At 45.5% G+C, this 17,444-nt stretch overlaps 1 protein-coding gene across 1 annotated transcript in view; it reads right to left on the bottom strand.

Moving 5' to 3' along the window:
• Positions 1-17,444, bottom strand: part of TTLL13 (tubulin tyrosine ligase like 13) — a 609,087-nt gene that overhangs the window by 514,345 nt on the left and 77,298 nt on the right.

Below are 17,444 nucleotides of genomic sequence, written 5' to 3'. Positions count from 1 at the left end.
ACTGGTGCTAAGTGAAGCGCTCTGATACCCGATACCTTTGAGTCTAGTTTGCGCTATATAAAACTCTAAATAAAAAAAATTATGTTGGGCAGAAAATCAGAGAAAGATAAAGTGCACTAAATCCTACATAGTGATCTTGAGAATCTGGAGAAGATGTATTCAGGTACCACAAACAGTCGCGGCAAGCATGACTCACAGGTGGGGGGACGGGTGAGTGGTCGCGAGGGAAGGGGGGGCCGCGAGGGAAAGGGGGGTCGTGAGGGAAGGGTGGGTCGTGAGGGAAGGGGGGGGTCGTGAGGGAAGGGGTCGCGAGGGAAAAGGTCTCGAGGGAAAGGGGGGTCGCGAGGGAAAGGGGGGTCGCGAGGGAAAGGGGGGTCGCGAGGGAAGGGGGGGTCGCGAGGGAAGGGGGGGTCGCGAGGGAAGGGGGGGGTTGCGAGGGAAGGGGGGTTGCAAGGGAAGGGGGGTTGCAAGGGAAGGGGGTTGCGAGGGAAGGGGGGTCGAGAGGGAAGGGGGGTCGAGAGGGAAGGGGGTCACGAGTCTAAAGGTTTGGTGGCAAAAGGTAGGAATAGGGTAAAACTACATGTTTAAATTAGACCAGTACAGAAAGGTCTCCAGAAAGGAGGTTTTTGCAGAGTTGAGATAGAAAGGGCAGCGCTTAATTTGTAAAATATTAAGTGCAGGTGCTCAAATATTGTAAGGAGGCCACACCCACACACCTCTGGCTCCACCCACTCACTCCATTGACTCCACCCACTTCCTCTATTGGCTCCATCCACCCACACCCATAACTAGTAATGCTGAACGTGCCATAAGAAGGGTTAGACCAAAATCTACAGGTTGAAAGGTCAGAAAATGAGAAATGTGCATCGCCATAAGGATGCACTACAGGACAGTCTATACCAGGGGTCTCCAACCTTTTCTGTAGTGAGAGCTACTTTTGATGAGTGAAAATCATCGTGAGCAACTAACGGCCGAGCAACTCGCAAATTGTTCCCAGAGTTCCCCCCCCACCCAGCTTCATTGACGAAAGGGCCTCTTCAGAGAGAGAGTTACCCATTTAGCAAATGCAATGCACAACATGAAACCAGAAAACCTATCCCAGCTTCCCTCTTCAACAGTTTGAGTGATCCTGGTATCTGAAGTCACCAGCTAAGAGAAGTACACTACAATCATAAGAAATTGTAGGGACCTGCAGAGATATGTACAGCTACCAGCATTGAAAACCATAAACTGAACGTCTTTCTCTCACAGCTTGCTGGCCATGTAGGTAATTGCTACAGTGCCCCACAAGGGGTTATCACACATGACAGTAACTTGAAATGCTTAAGTTCAGGGTGTGCATTGTACAAAAATCTCCCCTAACAGACTATAAAGTTGTTACACATGACTTGTCTCCGAGTACATTAATATACCATTGTCATAAGGGACGGTGGGAGTCCACGACTGTTTCAAGTTTAAAAACAATCACTTTTAAGAATGCCTCTTAATGCTGTGGTGTAATTTGATGCTCCAATTTTTGTATGACTTTTGTGTCATTATTTGCAGTGTTTTCGAACCTGTGCTCGTGCAAGGAAGGGGTTATGCACCTAAGCTTAGTTCAAGTCTTAGCTTTCCCTGTTCCTTTGTCGCAGAAAAATATAGCCACCATAGGGGTTAGGTACTTTTTTCAACTGGGATATATTTAACTGATGTGTTGACCCTTATGTTCATTAAATTTATTTGAAATTTCTCGTTTTACAGGGATTTCTTTTAAATAGTGCTAATGTGCACAGAGTCCTAAGGTCAATAAAAACCAATTCAGCAAAACGCAGAGGAGGAAGGCTAAATGTTTGGGGGTGCCTCTGCAGAGAGGGACATTTCCATCTAACGTCAGTTGAATGAAACTATTTTAGTTACACGAGAAATAACTAAGTCACTACGGATGGGTTCCCCATTTCTGGATCTTCTAAAAAGAAAATGACATCCAAGAGCTCAAACACATCAAACCTGTTTACTCACCTTCATGAGCACCAGCCATTACTCTTTATTAAACACTGCATAGAATGAGAATCAGACACCCCCTTCTCGCTGCTTCCATAGCCGCAGCATCACCCTCTGCCTCAAAGGTGCTACTAACCTCTGTGCCATGTGTGACCAACATTTCTCACTCAGCCTCACACAAAACAGAAAGCTGGTCTGATTGACTGACAGCGACTTGACTGTAATTTAACACCTGTTGAGTTCACGTTGCTGATATATATTTGTGTTCTTTAAAAAAAAAATCACATTACTTCATTACTTTACCGACCGTTCTGGGAAGAGCTCCAGGGTCCGGCTGCTGGTGGGCCTGGCCTTGCCCTCTGCAGCCCCGATTCACGCCTCATTAATTCCTGCTGTGCAGCTAAAATGACGCGAAGCAGCACTCTGTCCCCTTTTCGAAGAAAGCCGGTGGAAACCGGTGCCTGCACAACACTATGATAATGTGCAGGTTCACCCGACCCTCCCTTAAAAACCGTGACATAATCCAGGCACTACCCAAAAACCGGGACATTTGTGTAATTTGGAGAAAAGTGTCGGGACACTTCTCCAAAAAACGGGGACCGTCCTGGGAAATCCGGGACGTCTGGTCACCCTATCAGTGAGTCTCCGCTTCATTAAATCACGCAGCCATCCCTAAGGCTGCAGCATGTGTACAAATTGTAATGTGCTGTTGTGGCTCGCGCTTGCATTTTCGACTTCACTTCTTTATGCATTGTAAATCCTCGGCGTAGGCAATCTATCACTGCTCATGCCAAGCTGACATCACCCGCTTCTCCCCGCCCCAGCTAACTTAATAGCCAATGGCAGCAGTGTGATCACGAAAGAAACACCAGCAAGAACAAATAAGACGCTAAAACGGCCTGAAAATAAACATAACGACAGTGAGAGGGTACAAAAGTGAGCACCAGGCTACGAGCTACTGGTAGGTTGTTGGCGAGCTACCGGTAGCTCGCGATCGACCGGTTGGAGACCCCTGGTCTATACCCTGTACTGTGCACCTGTGGCTGAGGGTCAGTCACTAGCCACATGTCATCGAAGCACAGATGGGCCAAGCTGTGGCACACCAAGATCCTGAGGAGGTGCCTGTCACCCACAGGGGTGTACGTTTGAAAACACCACACATCCACCCCCCAGAGAGGTGGAAGACTGAGCACCACACACCCATGACATCTCACCTCCACATCCCTAGCCCACAGGAAGCCCATCAAGGCCCCATTAGCTCCTGTATACACAGGCTGTCAGGATCTGACTTGCGAAACCCCTGCAGGTGCTCAGCAGTGGGTAGAGAGCCATGCGAAGGACTGAGCTCCTGTCTGGAGTCCAGTGCTGCAGCGAGCGGACCCGGGTAAACTCTGAAATTAAAGCCCTGCTGTTCCTTTCTGATGATGCTTATCCTAGAACGTCACTTATTCACACCTGACTACCCCACCCCTTCTCCCAAGCTACAACCGGACCTGACCAACCAAAACAGAAGCATCACTTACGTAATGTCTCGCAACCGCTGCACCCTAAATACAGCAGCAGCCTTGGCCCTACCAGAGAGAACAAGACGTGATTCATTGTGATATTATATATAATATTTATACAATCTATGATTTTTAGGTGAGCCACACCAATACTTCATAGACAAACGTTGCAGTTGAGCTCTTTTTGTAATTGCTGTTCATATTTAATTTCCTGCTTAATAAGGTCCTCTAAGTTGTTTATCGCCACCCAATGTCCGGTTTTGTTTAGCATTACTCCATATGGACATAAACAAAACATTCCATTCTCCTCTAACCGTTCCAAGCTTCAAATCGGGTAAACTGTGAGAAAAAGTGGTGATGAATGTTCAAGGCAACAGCAAACCAACCTTCTCCCTTCCAGCCTCCTGAGAAATTCCCAAGTTAAGCAGCTACAAATTACTTCAAACAGAAACAGTGCTAATTCATCTTTTTGCCGAACGATGAAGTGGCCAGGCAGCCAGAAGACAACTGTGGGTGCGCTAGTGTAAATTACGTGAAAGGGGCACAAACAGTGCACGAAAAATGTGTGTACAAGAGTGATAGTGGTATTTTTTTATTGGCCAAAACTCAAATAATATATTGTGCATTGTTTACATTCTGCTGTTTTAATTAGTTTCAAGCTCAAAAGAATAATTTTTCAATGTTAAACTACCCCTCTCATTTTAACTCCATCAGTCGCCATGAGTCATGGAGCCAGGAGGTTCTCCAAGCAGCTTGCCTGAAGAGTGTAGTATTTATTTGATGTTGCCTTGTATTGACGGGGACCCAATGCAGATGGAAACTGCCACATGAAACGTGACACCGTCCGGGCCTTTGAGATGAATGCGCAAATCTAAAATATATGTGAGTGTTCACACACAAAGCCTGTCTGGTAATCATTCAACTGCTGTATTTACATCTAAGGTTACTACAAGAATGGAGATGCTAGAGCCAGGGGGCTTACAGTGGACCGATTTGCACTAGAAACACGAACATAGATAACCTGCAGGAACTTCTGTCCATACGTGTGTCACTGGGTTCTGCCTAAAACTTGTAGTGCAGCTGCAGACATGAGCTGTAACCTGCCCTTTTTCATTTGCAGAGTCTGCAAAAAGAAAAACATGCCGGTGTACATATGCCGAAAAGCACTGTCACTGGCAATTTACTCTGGTAACCCATAAATTGGGAGGTCAGATGTGGCAGAGGAAAGGGGCCGCTGAGTCACAAGGTGCTGAGCTTGAAAATGCAGAGTTAACAGTTAACGTATACATTTATTTTCTACAAAGAAATGGTGAAGAGGACACACAATAGTAAATCTGTTCCAGATTAAATAATAGCAACTTGTTGCAGTGCTATCTACTACTCTTGTGCCTGTGACCTGCAGTCTCCTTGGCACTGGCTCCATTAGATCGATAATTGCAAACACAACAGTGATGGACAGAATGTGGATCAATGTCACACATTCACCCCAGTCCAAAGATCTGGGCCCAAATCCATCGCTTTTCCACTCCACACCACCCTGGGTTAGACAATGGCGATATGCAAATCAGCGCTGACCCTGTGCCCCATGGGAACAGTCCAGTCCGAACTACAAAAGCCATGTCCTTCCCAGAACGGAAACAAGCATCCGAGGACCGGACCGGTTTCGAGGTAACACCTCTCATCAGCCCGGCTAGCTTGATTCCAGTGGTGTGGAGTGCCTGGGACTCACGTCTGAGCATCCCCAGTACACTTAGAGCGGTAATTGCAAACACAACAGTGATGGACAGAATGTGGATCAATGTCACACATTCACCCCAGTCCAAAGATCTGGGCCCAAATCCATCGTTTTTCCACTCCACACCACCCTGGGTTAGACAATGGCGATATGCAAATCAGCGCTGACCCTGTGCCCCATGGGAACAGTCCAGTCCGAACTACAAAAGCCATGTCCTTCCCAGAACGGAAACAAGCATCCGAGGACCGGCCCGGTTTCGAGGTAACACCTCTCATCAGCCCGGCTAGCTTGATTCCAGTGGTGTGGAGTGCCTGGGACTCACGTCTGAGCATCCCCAGTACACTTAGAGCGGTAATTGCAAACACAACAGTGATGGACAGAATGTGGATCAATGTCACACATTCACCCCAGTCCAAAGATCTGGGCCCAAATCCATCGTTTTTCCACTCCACACCACCCTGGGTTAGACAATGGCGAGATGCAAATCAGCGCAGACCCTGTGCCCCATGGGAACAGTCCAGTCCGAACTACAAAAGCCATGTCCTTCCCAGAACGGAAACAAGCATCCGAGGACCGGCCCGGTTTCGAGGTAACACCTCTCATCAGCCCGGCTAGCTTGATTCCAGTGGTGTGGAGTGCCTGGGACTCACGTCTGAGCATCCCCAGTACACTTAGAGCGGTAATTGCAAACACAACAGTGATGGACAGAATGTGGATCAATGTCACACATTCACCCAGATCCTTGTACTGGGGTGAATGTATGACATTGTTCTACATTCTGTCCATAAACTGTGTTTTTTGCAATTTCACCCCGAGTGGGCTGGGGATGCTCAGACGTGAGTCCCAGGCTCTCCACACCACTGGAGTCAAGCTATCCAGGCTGATGAAGGCTGATAGCCAGAAACCGGTCCTTGGATGCTTGATTCCGGTCTGGGAAAGACATGGCTTGGTAGTTCGGACTGGACTGTTCCCATGAGGCACAGGGTCAGAGCTGATTTGCATATAGCCAGTGTCTAACCCAGGGTGGTGTGGAGTGCAAAAAAACGATGGATTTAGGCCCAGATCCGTGTACTGGGGTGAATGTATGACATTGTTCTACATTCTGTCCATCAACTGTGTTTTTTGCAATTTCACCCCGAGTGGGCTGGGGATGCTCAGACGTGAGTCCCAGGCTCTCCACACCACTGGAGTCAAGCTATCCAGGCTGATGAAGGCTGATAGCCAGAAACCGGTCCTTGGATGCTTGATTCCGGTCTGGGAAAGACATGGCTTGGTAGTTCGGACTGGACTGTTCCCATGAGGCACAGGGTCAGAGCTGATTTGCATATTGCCAGTGTCTAACCCAGGGTGGTGTGGAGTGCAAAAAAACGATGGATTTAGGCCCAGATCCTTGTACTGGGGTGAATGTATGACATTGTTCTACATTCTGTCCATCAACTGTGTTTTTTCCATTAGATCGATGGCAAATAATGTGTTTTGGTGGGGCCCAGACCAAGAGCATCAGCATGCAATGCAAATGACAAGTCAAAAGGAATAATTTATGGCCTGCTTCTACTGGGTTTTCATTTCAGTGCATGTGAGTTGTTAACAGACAGCAGCTATGCACTTTTTTATTACTTCGACGATGTCGTATTAAGGTTATAGCTGAGACCGGAACTTTCCAGGACCCAGTCTGCCTTGCCCACAGCTCACCCATCAGTCAGCCCTCAACTGTAATAATTAACCAATGCGAAAAGAAATGCTCCTCGAAAGGCAGGCGTGCACTACTCAATCAATCAATCAATCAAACAATTTATATAGCACGCTACTCACCCGGAAGGGTCTCAAGGCGCTGGAGGGAGGGGTCCTGTTACTGCTCGAAAAGCCAAGTCTTGAGTTGCTTCCTGAAGGAGAGATGGTTGTGGGTCAGCCGTAGGTGGATGGGGAGGGAGTTCCATGTCTTGGCGGCTAGGTAGGAGAAGGATCTTCCTCCGACGGTTGCTCTGCGAATGTGTGGTACTGTGGTGAGGGCAAGGCTGGTCGATTGCAGCTGGCGAGTGGGCGTGTAGAAAGTGAGGCGGTTGTTGAGGTACTTGGGGCCCAGGTCGTGGAGAGCTTTGTGTGCGTGGGTGAGGAGTCTGAACGTGATCCTCTTGCTGACGGGGAGCCAGTGCAGGTCTCTCAGGTGGATGGAGATGTGGTTGCGGCGGGGGATGTCCAGGATGAGTCGTGCGGAGGCGTTCTGTATGTGCTGGAGTCTTTTCTGCAGTTTTAGTGGTTCCCGCGTAGAGGGTGTTTCCGTAGTCCAGTCGGCTGGTGACCAGTGCCTGGGTGACAGTCTTCCTGGTTTCGGTGGGGATCCATCGGAAGATCTTACGGAGCATGCGCATGGTGTTGAAACAGGATGACGAGACGGCGTTGACTTGTCTGGTCATCGAGAGGGAGGAGTCCAGGATGAAGCCCAGGTTTTGTGCGTGGTCCGTTGGTTTGGGGGTGGTGCCCAGGGCAGGGAGCCACCAGGAGTCGTCCCAGGCGGAGGGGGATGATCCCAGGATGAGGACTTCCGTCTTGTCTGAGTTCAGTTTCAGGAGGCTGTTCTTCATCCACTCGGCGACGTCTTTCATTCCTTCGTGTATGCTGGCTCTGGCGGTGGCGGGGTCGTTGGTGAGGGAGAGGATCAGCTGGGTGTCGTCAGCATAGGAGATGAAGTTAAGGTTGTGTTGGCGTGCGATGGCTGCATGTAGACGTTGAAGAGGGTGGGGCTGAGTGAGGATCCTTGTGGTCCGCCGCAGATGACTTCGGTGGCCTTGGATCTGAACGGGGGGAGGCGGACTCTCTGGGTTCTTCCAGCGAGGAATGAGATGATCCACTCCAGTGCCTTCTCTTGGATTCCGATGTTGCTGAGGGGCTGTATTAGGGTGCGGTGGCAGACAGTGTCGAACGCTGCAGAGAGGTCCAGAAGGATGATGACTAACATGATGTAGTCATCATACCTGGACCTGGGAGGGTCTTCCTGCAGGAAGGAGGACGACACAGGACACAGGACCGGTAGGTACATTTCTTTTTAATAAATATTGGGCTCATTTCACTGGGGAGAAAAATTCAATAGCCCTGGCCTTGTTAAAAAAGTGCCGGTACTTAGAACCTGAAAGCTCCTGCACAAATTAGGCACGGAGAAAGGGTACATTCTATTGGCTGCATATGCTCTCAAGCAGATGGTGAATCCTTAATTCATGCTGAATATGTTCAATTGACTCCTTCCCTGATATAATGTCCTTCTTCCAAATATCTTCCATTCTTTTTTAAATTACTCCAGTATCTTCTGTTCAGATACTACCCATATTACCTTTTCTATCTCCTGGTTGTTGCCCAAAGCACAATAGAAAGTAAAGAAAATGTTAAAAGAAATGTAAATACGTTTTCAATGCAATGACCTTCAGCTGAATACTAAAAATAAAGTTAAAGTCACAGTGTGCAGGTGGATAAGCAGTTATGAGACATGGGGACAATATAGACTAAATATCATAGGCAACAGCAGTCTGGCCAATACGATAGTCCTAAAGCATGGGGAAGAAAATGGTGTGTGTGCCTTATAGGTACCAAAAGACAGAGCGAAAATGGAACCTAAAGTACCACATTATTTTGCTGAAAAAAGGCTTACAGTTCATGTAACTGACTGCCAGAGTAACAGTGTTAGTTACAGAAATCTATTTTCTGTGCTCAGTATGAATGGAGCTGCATGTTTGTACAGTTTTGTGACACTGTGATATGAAAAGGGAACTGCAGATTGTTGGCACAGTAGTAGAGGGAACAAGGACTTGTTATCGTCTTGAGTAGGTTATGTGTAGTCATGGAAACTAACAACACTTCTTCATAGGGCTGTCATACCATTAACAGGCAGTGCTGTCACTGTTCACCAGATCTAAAATACTTTCAATGGGTCCACGTCTAAGCTTCGCCTCGGGCTGCAATACGTCATGAGGCGGTATCAAAACCTTTCAGCAATTCTCCTGTATTTTAAATGGGACAGAAGCAGAACTTCTAATCAAGGCTGGTGATGTTTAATGGGCCAGATTCGGGACTTCACAGCTAGGTTGTATAAGTTTTGTAGGACAGTACTGGTACATCCCTATATTTTAAATGGGGCAGTTCCACCATTTGTTGTCAGCCTCTGCAGTTACGTTCGGGATTGAATAGTAAGTAGAATGATCGGACAGAATCTGGACGACAGTGAACTGGTGTCTTTTTATTAACGGAACACCTTTTCAAAATAATGTATCTTATGCTTCGTGTTTACCGACATTTATAAAAGGAAGGCCGGACCAGATCAGCTCTTTCCCTTTTTAGTGTTATAACACTTGTATGAATTTTGTTACAACTTTCTTTTCAATGTCTCACGATTTTATTGGATTGTGGAAACGAAGAGGCCCAGTTTAACTAAGCCTTAACTGATGTGCTGAGTATCACAGAGGTGTTGTGCCGAGACTTAACAAGGATGGCAAAGTCAATAGGTCGTGACTTTGAGACTTTTGGCGCTGGCATTGCCTTTTGTTCATGCTGTAGAGCATGTGCATAGCTGACTAAGACAACTATTTATAGGCATGCTGTATAGCAGCATGGCTGCTGTGCAGCATGGCTAAAAATAATAATAAAAAAGGACTATAATGCATCCAATGCTAATGTAAAAAAAAACTGCATTAGCCTTGGCTGCGTCATAGTTCTGTTTTTTAAATTAGTTTTATCCACACTGCAAGATATCCGAGCTGCTCTACAGCATGGCTACTAAATGTTACCACAGCCAATGGCTTTCACAGACGAGACCAACTGCCTTTGCCAATCGTTGTCTTATTGGAGGGTTTACTTTTAACGCTACACACGCCTGACAGTGTGTCAATGTTGAGCAGTTGTAAAGAATGATTAACTAAAACAAAGTAACAAGATCTTCTCTTAAAGGGGTGCTGCAAAGTAATGTTTTAGATTACAGAGATGTTATGGTAACCTGGTAACATAAAGAAGGTAGTGTTTTATGTTCCATCCAGTCGGGTGAGGCATGAAAAACACAAGTACAGACATGTCCAGGGTTTAAAGCATCCACAACTGCCATGATTTTGTGAAAAAGAGAGACACAGGACATTAAGTAAGTTTCAGTACTAACTTATTCAATCCGTTCAGGGAACAGTTTGGGCAAAAAGGGATAATGATGTGGGAGGAGGCCGGAACAAGCACATTAGGGGACCTGTTTCAGCATTCCCATTTGAACAATTGGGCGATGACAGGGTTCTACCAGCGGCACACTTCCTAAGCTTGAATGACGGCTGAGCTCGGAAGAGTGTGGCAGATTACTCACGGAGAATCTCACAAACATCCACCCGTACACACCATACACAGTGTGGGTGCGGGCCCGCGCTTATTAACAGGGCTGATCCGTGTCTTCTCACATCATACCAAAGACCCCCTACTCACACTTTGGAGACCTTGGTAGGACGATACAGGTCAAGAGCTGACGTAGAAAGAATGGCATAGAACACTCCTCTACCCGCGGAAGGTCTCCCATAATGCAAGATTTCAGTACATTCAACATAATATTTTACATCGGCTTTATCTCACACTGGCAAGACTCCAGAGAATCTTTTCCACATCCTGGCCGAACTGCCCGCGATGTATGGATCCCAGGGCAGACATAGCGCACATGTTCTGGAACTGCCCAATGGTCAACAGCCTCCGGCTAGTGGCTTCGAACAAACCCGCTGACCTCACCAGTTGCACCTATCTCCACACCATTGCCAGTGCCTAGTCAGACTGAACAGGAGGAGGTGAATTAGGGGTGCGGTTTCCCACTCCATAGACTTGGCAATGATGATGACTCGTAGGCTGATTGCCATGCATTGGAAGGCCCGGGCACTGCCTGGGGTGGAGTGTTGGAGTGCGGAAACGTTCAAGTGGGCAAGAGCGGAGGCAGTGGCACTGAGACAAGAAGAGGCGCAAGGAGTATGTAAAAGACCCATTGCAGTAGATTGGGAAGGGCTATTGGATGATCTGCAGGCACCCACAGAAGACTGGGACATAAGAAAATGTGAAGTGCTGACTAAGAGACTGGGGTTTTAAGAACAAGGGAAAGAAACCCTGGGACTTTAGGGACTAAGGGTAATGCGTGATTAAAGGAACAATTGTCCCTAAGCATTTCGTTTTAGTAAGCAATATTCGTGAAAAAATATTAATTCCTATAGATTGTTACAATGACTATATAGAATGTAATTTATTTCCATAATAAAAATCAACAGAAAAACATATAAGGAATATACCCCCACCGGAGTAAATGCCAAGTAGGTGTTAAAACCAGCACGAAACAGACAAAATAGAAAACATACAGGCAAGACTAAGTGTGATCAATGATCATGTACAATAGTAGGGTCACTTGTTTAAGAAAACAGTTCACTTTTGCACCCAAACAGAAGTTTTATATATAATCTAGTGGGTCAGAGTGTGTATATCGACGGCGTTTCAAGCCTGTGTTAATATGTGATCATCATAGAGTCTTCTCCAGCTCAATCAACAACCTAAGACAAAGTGGGTATTTATTCAGTGATTGATAAGTTCTTAAGGCGAAAGCAAAGAATCTACCATGAATTTGAGACTACATGAGTTCAAGAAGAGATAGATCAACGTGGTCTAGTCCACTGTTCTGTTCAAGCAATTTTGGAAGCTGTCCATCTTCAAAATCCTTTTTAGTTCTGCTGAGAATTGTCGAGATGTCACCTCCACGTACTGGTGTCTTTATGACCACAACGACCAGCCATTTAATATTATTCTCATTATGTCCTGATGTCTGAAAATGCTCCACGAGAGGAGCATTCATGACCTTGCACCTGATCTGGCTCCTACGTTGGCATATTCTTATTTTTTGCGTAGTTTGGCCAACATAGATCATGTTACATGGGCAGGTGATTACATAAATGTTGTGAGTGTTATAACTGCAGAATTCCGTTAAAACAGTTTGTCCATCAATATGTACACATTCTTTAGATTCAATGGCGTAATCACATATGCTGCAGTCATCACATTTATAGTGCCCAACAAGGGGTGTGAATCTCCAAACATCATGTAGATTCTCCTTATTTAGTACTCCTATTTACCATTCTAACTTTTTTGTACGGCATTGGCTTATTATCACTATTGTAGCCCAATAGTCCTTCCATGAAGGGATCAATAAACATCAGGTCAGCCTACAGGTCCATATTAAAGAAGATTACCTTGCATTGGCCCTGTTCACATTCGTTGCATGGACACCCACGCCTCGCGAACCGGACACACAGTTATTTGGTTTCTAAATGGCTGCATGTAGCATTGGATCATATTGCACTACCTTGTATGTGCCGTACACTGTCTTGATTTTTCTTGTACTGAATTCCATCAGTTCATTATTTTCCGTCTTTTTCTTCCTTCCCTTTCCTTATATTTAGGTGGTTTAAGTATCATTGTACCATTTGATCCTATATTGACACATGATGTGAATGATGCAATTCAGGTGTTTAATGTATTATTGTACTATTTAGTTTTGTCTCAGGCATATGATTGATAGACCTGATGGTGATCCCATATTAACACAGGATCGAGGTGCCGTCGACACACACGGACTCACTAGATCAATAAAACTTCCGTTTGGGTGCAGAAGCGAACTGTTTTCCTAAACAAGTGTCCAGGGCTCGAGTAGGGGTACCAGCAGGTGGACCACGTCCCCCCACTTATTTTACTGGGTGGACGCCGTCCCCCCTGCCCAAAAGCCTGGTCGCATTGAGAGCTTCGCCAACGTTAAGGAGCTGTATGGAAATATTGCCGAGGCTTTCAAGAGTCCCTTCTCTGAGATGCGTATACTTTTACCACTAAGTATGGTGGGTCATGGATTATACTGGGAAGGAGCATGGCAGCTGCCAGGGGGCACATGGTGGTAGCGGGTGTACTAGGCTACAAGAAGGCCCCTTAGGAAAGAGTGAACTGTGGCCAATGGCCAGCGCCTGATCTGGTGAATGTACTGTAGATTTTGGGAGAGCTGAATTGTAGCTGAATTGTACCTGCCTCATCGCCATGTAACCTTGACGGGTCGATTCACAGAGCTTTTCATGGAATCGCTCCTAAAAACACACAGAGAATGACGCTACATTCCACAGTGTGTTAACGTGGCCCCCCAATTGAAGCGGGTCTCCCTGTAATAAGAGGGGACTACCTTTTGTGATGTCACTTCCTGTCAGGAAGTCACTTCCTGTGACACCACCTAACTAGGAGCGTCCCCCCACTTCTTTTTTTAGGACTTGTGCCCTGCAAGTGATCCTACTATTGTATGCAGGGCTTTAAGTGGGCGGGGTCTCACCGGGTCTGAGTACCGGCAGTTTTTTTAAGGGAGCCTCAAAACGGGTCTCTATCGGGCTCTGTTTTGTGCCCTGGCACAGGCGGTCGGGTGTTTTTTTTCCCAGACTACAGTGACAGCAGGCACATTGATGTGAGGATGGTGAGCGTTGTAGGGGAATGGAAATCCAGTCCAGCCAGTAGTCCTGACTTGCAGGTATGATGTGACTTGTTGTATCATATCTGGACGCAATGACAGGAACAGCTAAATAAAAGTCGAGCGGCACACAGTGCTAAACACAGATTTTTAGCTTACTTGTTTTAAGCCACGCCCTGAATTACATTGATCCTGCCCCTTCGAAAGACCCCCAAGTTTTTCCATCCCACTTAAAGCCCTGAGTGCACGTGATTATTGTTCACACTTTGTTCTGCCTGTATGGTTTCTATGTTGTCTGCTTTGTTCTGGTTTTAACACCTGTTTTAGATTTACTCCGGTGGGGGTATATTCCTCATTATGACAGACTGGGGGCAGTCTCTTCCCCCCGTCAGGGAATGACTCGCACATGAAGAGGCTATGGGAACACAGCACGAATGCAGGCTGTGGACTCGAATCCAAGCGGCGGTAAATGTTAATCTACAAAGGTGATGTATGTCTGGGGCTTACGAATCACAGGACGGCTGGGGCTCTCCCGCCCTCAAAAGATATACAGAACACGAGGACTGCAAGTTTGGCTTATCGCTTGTATTGTTTTCTGTTTTTCTTCTACATCTTAGGGTCATGGATGTAACTCCGTAGTGCACAGAAACATCGCAATATGATGCCAAAAAATATTGTCAATATCACTCAGATTGATATGATTATCTGCTAGCATATGCTGGCAAATCCACTGCAATGTGTATGCTGTGGTTTAAAAAAGTATTCAATATTAAAAGGGTCTGTAATGACAGCAAATACAAGTTTCACAAATCTCGGGGGGATACTCTAGGTGAGTAGACACGGCGCCTGGTTAGCAGTCATCAAATGCCTGCAGTTTGGCATGTGTCATATGTGCCTGTGCACGTGCGGGCACGTGGGTGTATGTAAGTAAGCACTACTCAAGATACTGCTAGCTGGTGCTTTTAACTTGATCAAGTCTCACAACTGAAATTCAGACTCTCTATATGCAGGGTGGCTAGGGCTGGAGGCCTCGTCCTCCTTTGACTGAGGAACCATGCGGATCTTCAGTCATCACCATCTAGAGTGGGTAGTTATGGGGGAGTCAAAGTTTTGCTTTTTACCCTGTGTACGTATGACAGATTCTAGTTCTCCTATACAACTGGTGATGCTGATGACCTCCAAACCTTTTCATACCCTTGGTAAAGTTGATGACTTCCAGCCTTCTCTACAGTGAGATTTTCTCTACCTTCACTGGGTGATAATTAAAGTCTCACACTTATAGTTGGGTGCTCATAATGCCCCACAATCCTTCCATTCATTGGACCTATAGGTCGGTTTGGCAGGTGCACAGTAGAACAGTGCAGACTCGGGACCACTCCTTTTCTTAGAGGGAGGAGGAAGCGAAGGCAGACTAGCAGGCTGTGGATTTGGCTGTCACAACCCATATTTCTCAATTGGATGAAATTGTGGGAAGACAGGTCTGTGGACAGTGCTGTACAGGCAGCCAATCCGGTTTTAGACAGTGCAGAGTTGTAGGCGGATCTCTCGAATGAATATGGATTGCAGACCAAAAGGCTAGATAAGGGAAAAACTACAATGTGGTTTTCCGGTTACAAGGACTATGGGCTTCTCCAAAGACATGGAATCTAGAAAAAACTCACTTTTGCATGGAAACACAATCCTGTCACACATGCAAATGTGTCAATTTATGCTGCATACTGGCTCCATGCACTCCATACACATGTATTATCACACAAGTACTCAGATGGGAGTAAATCATTTTAATTATGGGAGACCGCATAGATTCTACCAGGTTGATAGATATATCTTCAAGCAACACTTGTGAAAAAGACTATGTCCCTGCACCATGAACCTGGTGGCACTAATCATTAATCACACCCATGGCTTACGTAGGGGACAATATTCACCCTCCAGTTTGGGGAGGGTACATGCTAGATGTGTACACCATTGGTCAAAGTCTAGAACAAACAAAACCACAAGGAGTGTATCTTTGTGGCCATGAGCTGTAATGGCACTGGTCACAAAGAAAATCACAGCATAGTTCAGAATGCGCACCACTGCGGCAGGCTCTCACAGCAGCCTATCAATGTGGGACTTCTATCCCAACATCATGGTTACTGAAAATCCAAATGAGTGCATCTCTAATCGTATGCTGAATGTTTTTATAAAAACAATGATCAAATATGCGTCTTTGTATGTCTATGTTATGCAGCACCTCCCTGTTTATGGATGTCTTAATCTCCTCTTAAACCTTCTAATATAATTCCTGTAATGAAACAACCTTCCTGAATCCATCTAGCTTGCCTACTAATCACTCTACTACATTACTTGTGTTTCTTTCCAGAACTATGGAAAGGACCATGCTATTACTTTTTAATTCAGTTACAGCACACTCTGCAGACGTTGTCCACTGTGGATGCAGGTGTTCACCCTGGGTACTCAATGGAAGCTTTCTAAACCAAGCTAGGCACCAAAAACTCTTCCATAATTGGGCTCCTTTTTTATTGCACTGTTATTCTTTTTTCACAGAAACCAAGTGAGAGACAAAATACCTGAATTATAAGTAACTGAAGCAGTTTTATAATGATTCACAGATCATTGCTTCTCCTAAATGCATATACCCATGTAAGAAAAGATAGCTCTTACAACCTTACATTGACCCACATCATGACCACCCCTCCTTCCTTCTTTAGTCATTGTTGGGGGCTTCTTTGATTGATATTCTTATTCAACACCATTTACTTCCCATCATTCTAAAAGCAACAGAGCTCTAAGTCGCGCAGTGCATGTCTGCGCTCAGTTTTCTTGGGTTATGAAAGTTTGGAAGGGTTTCCAAATTAGACTGATTTTCATTTAATTTTCCTCACCCCGCATAAATTGTTCCAGAGGTTTCATGTTATGATGAAAATATTGGCTTTAGTGATAATCAGTTTTGCTATCGATAGCAGTTACAACAAAAACACCTCATTATATTTGGTTAAAGTCTTCAGTATATCATTTCTCATTCCAAAAATAACAAACTGTAGTTTCGCCACAAACGAGAAGACCACCAAATCATACTGACTGACTGACGTACTAATCACACTACAATACTTTTGCCTTAAAATATGCATCTTCCGACGTGCCCACCAGAAGTGGAGTACGCCAGTAACGTGCTTTACCAGGAAATATGTGAGAATCTCATTACTGTATATTCTTCCTTGTTAACACATATTTTGAGAAACTTAATAAATGTGCATGTGTAGTTCAGTTATGCTGCATTATTGGGGCCCTCCAGTTTATTAAAAACGCAGCAGTGATAGATTCCTTTTAAAACTTAAATGGTATAATTAAGTATCAGCGGGTCTGGTAACTTTGCATTGGTTACCATTGGTTACAATTTAAGTCTTTGTGCTCATTCATAAAGTGACGCATGTCCTAAAAAGTTTCTCTTTGTACTCCAAATTCAACGGCATGATCCTAGTTGGCATCAGCGTTTAAGCTCATTAACACTTGTAAAGATACCTTCATTTAGAATAGCAATCCTCAAGATACTCTCCAAGGCTTTTTTAAATTCCCATATCTACTTATTTTTGCAGTTTTTATATAGTTTAAATGTGGCCGAAGGGTAACAGGACCAGTTTATGTTACACAGGCAGATCAAGCGATTTTTGCCGAATCACAGGATGTTGAGCCAAGGCCAGGTTTGATCCTTGATCCCCTTTTCCAATGTCAGTGTGTTACATCC

This window comes from Lissotriton helveticus, chromosome 3_1, assembly GCF_964261635.1.
Source record: "Lissotriton helveticus chromosome 3_1, aLisHel1.1, whole genome shotgun sequence".
NCBI lineage: Eukaryota > Metazoa > Chordata > Amphibia > Caudata > Salamandridae > Lissotriton > Lissotriton helveticus.
Note: the sequence above shows the minus strand (reverse complement) of the source record. Positions and strands in the feature narration are given on the sequence as shown.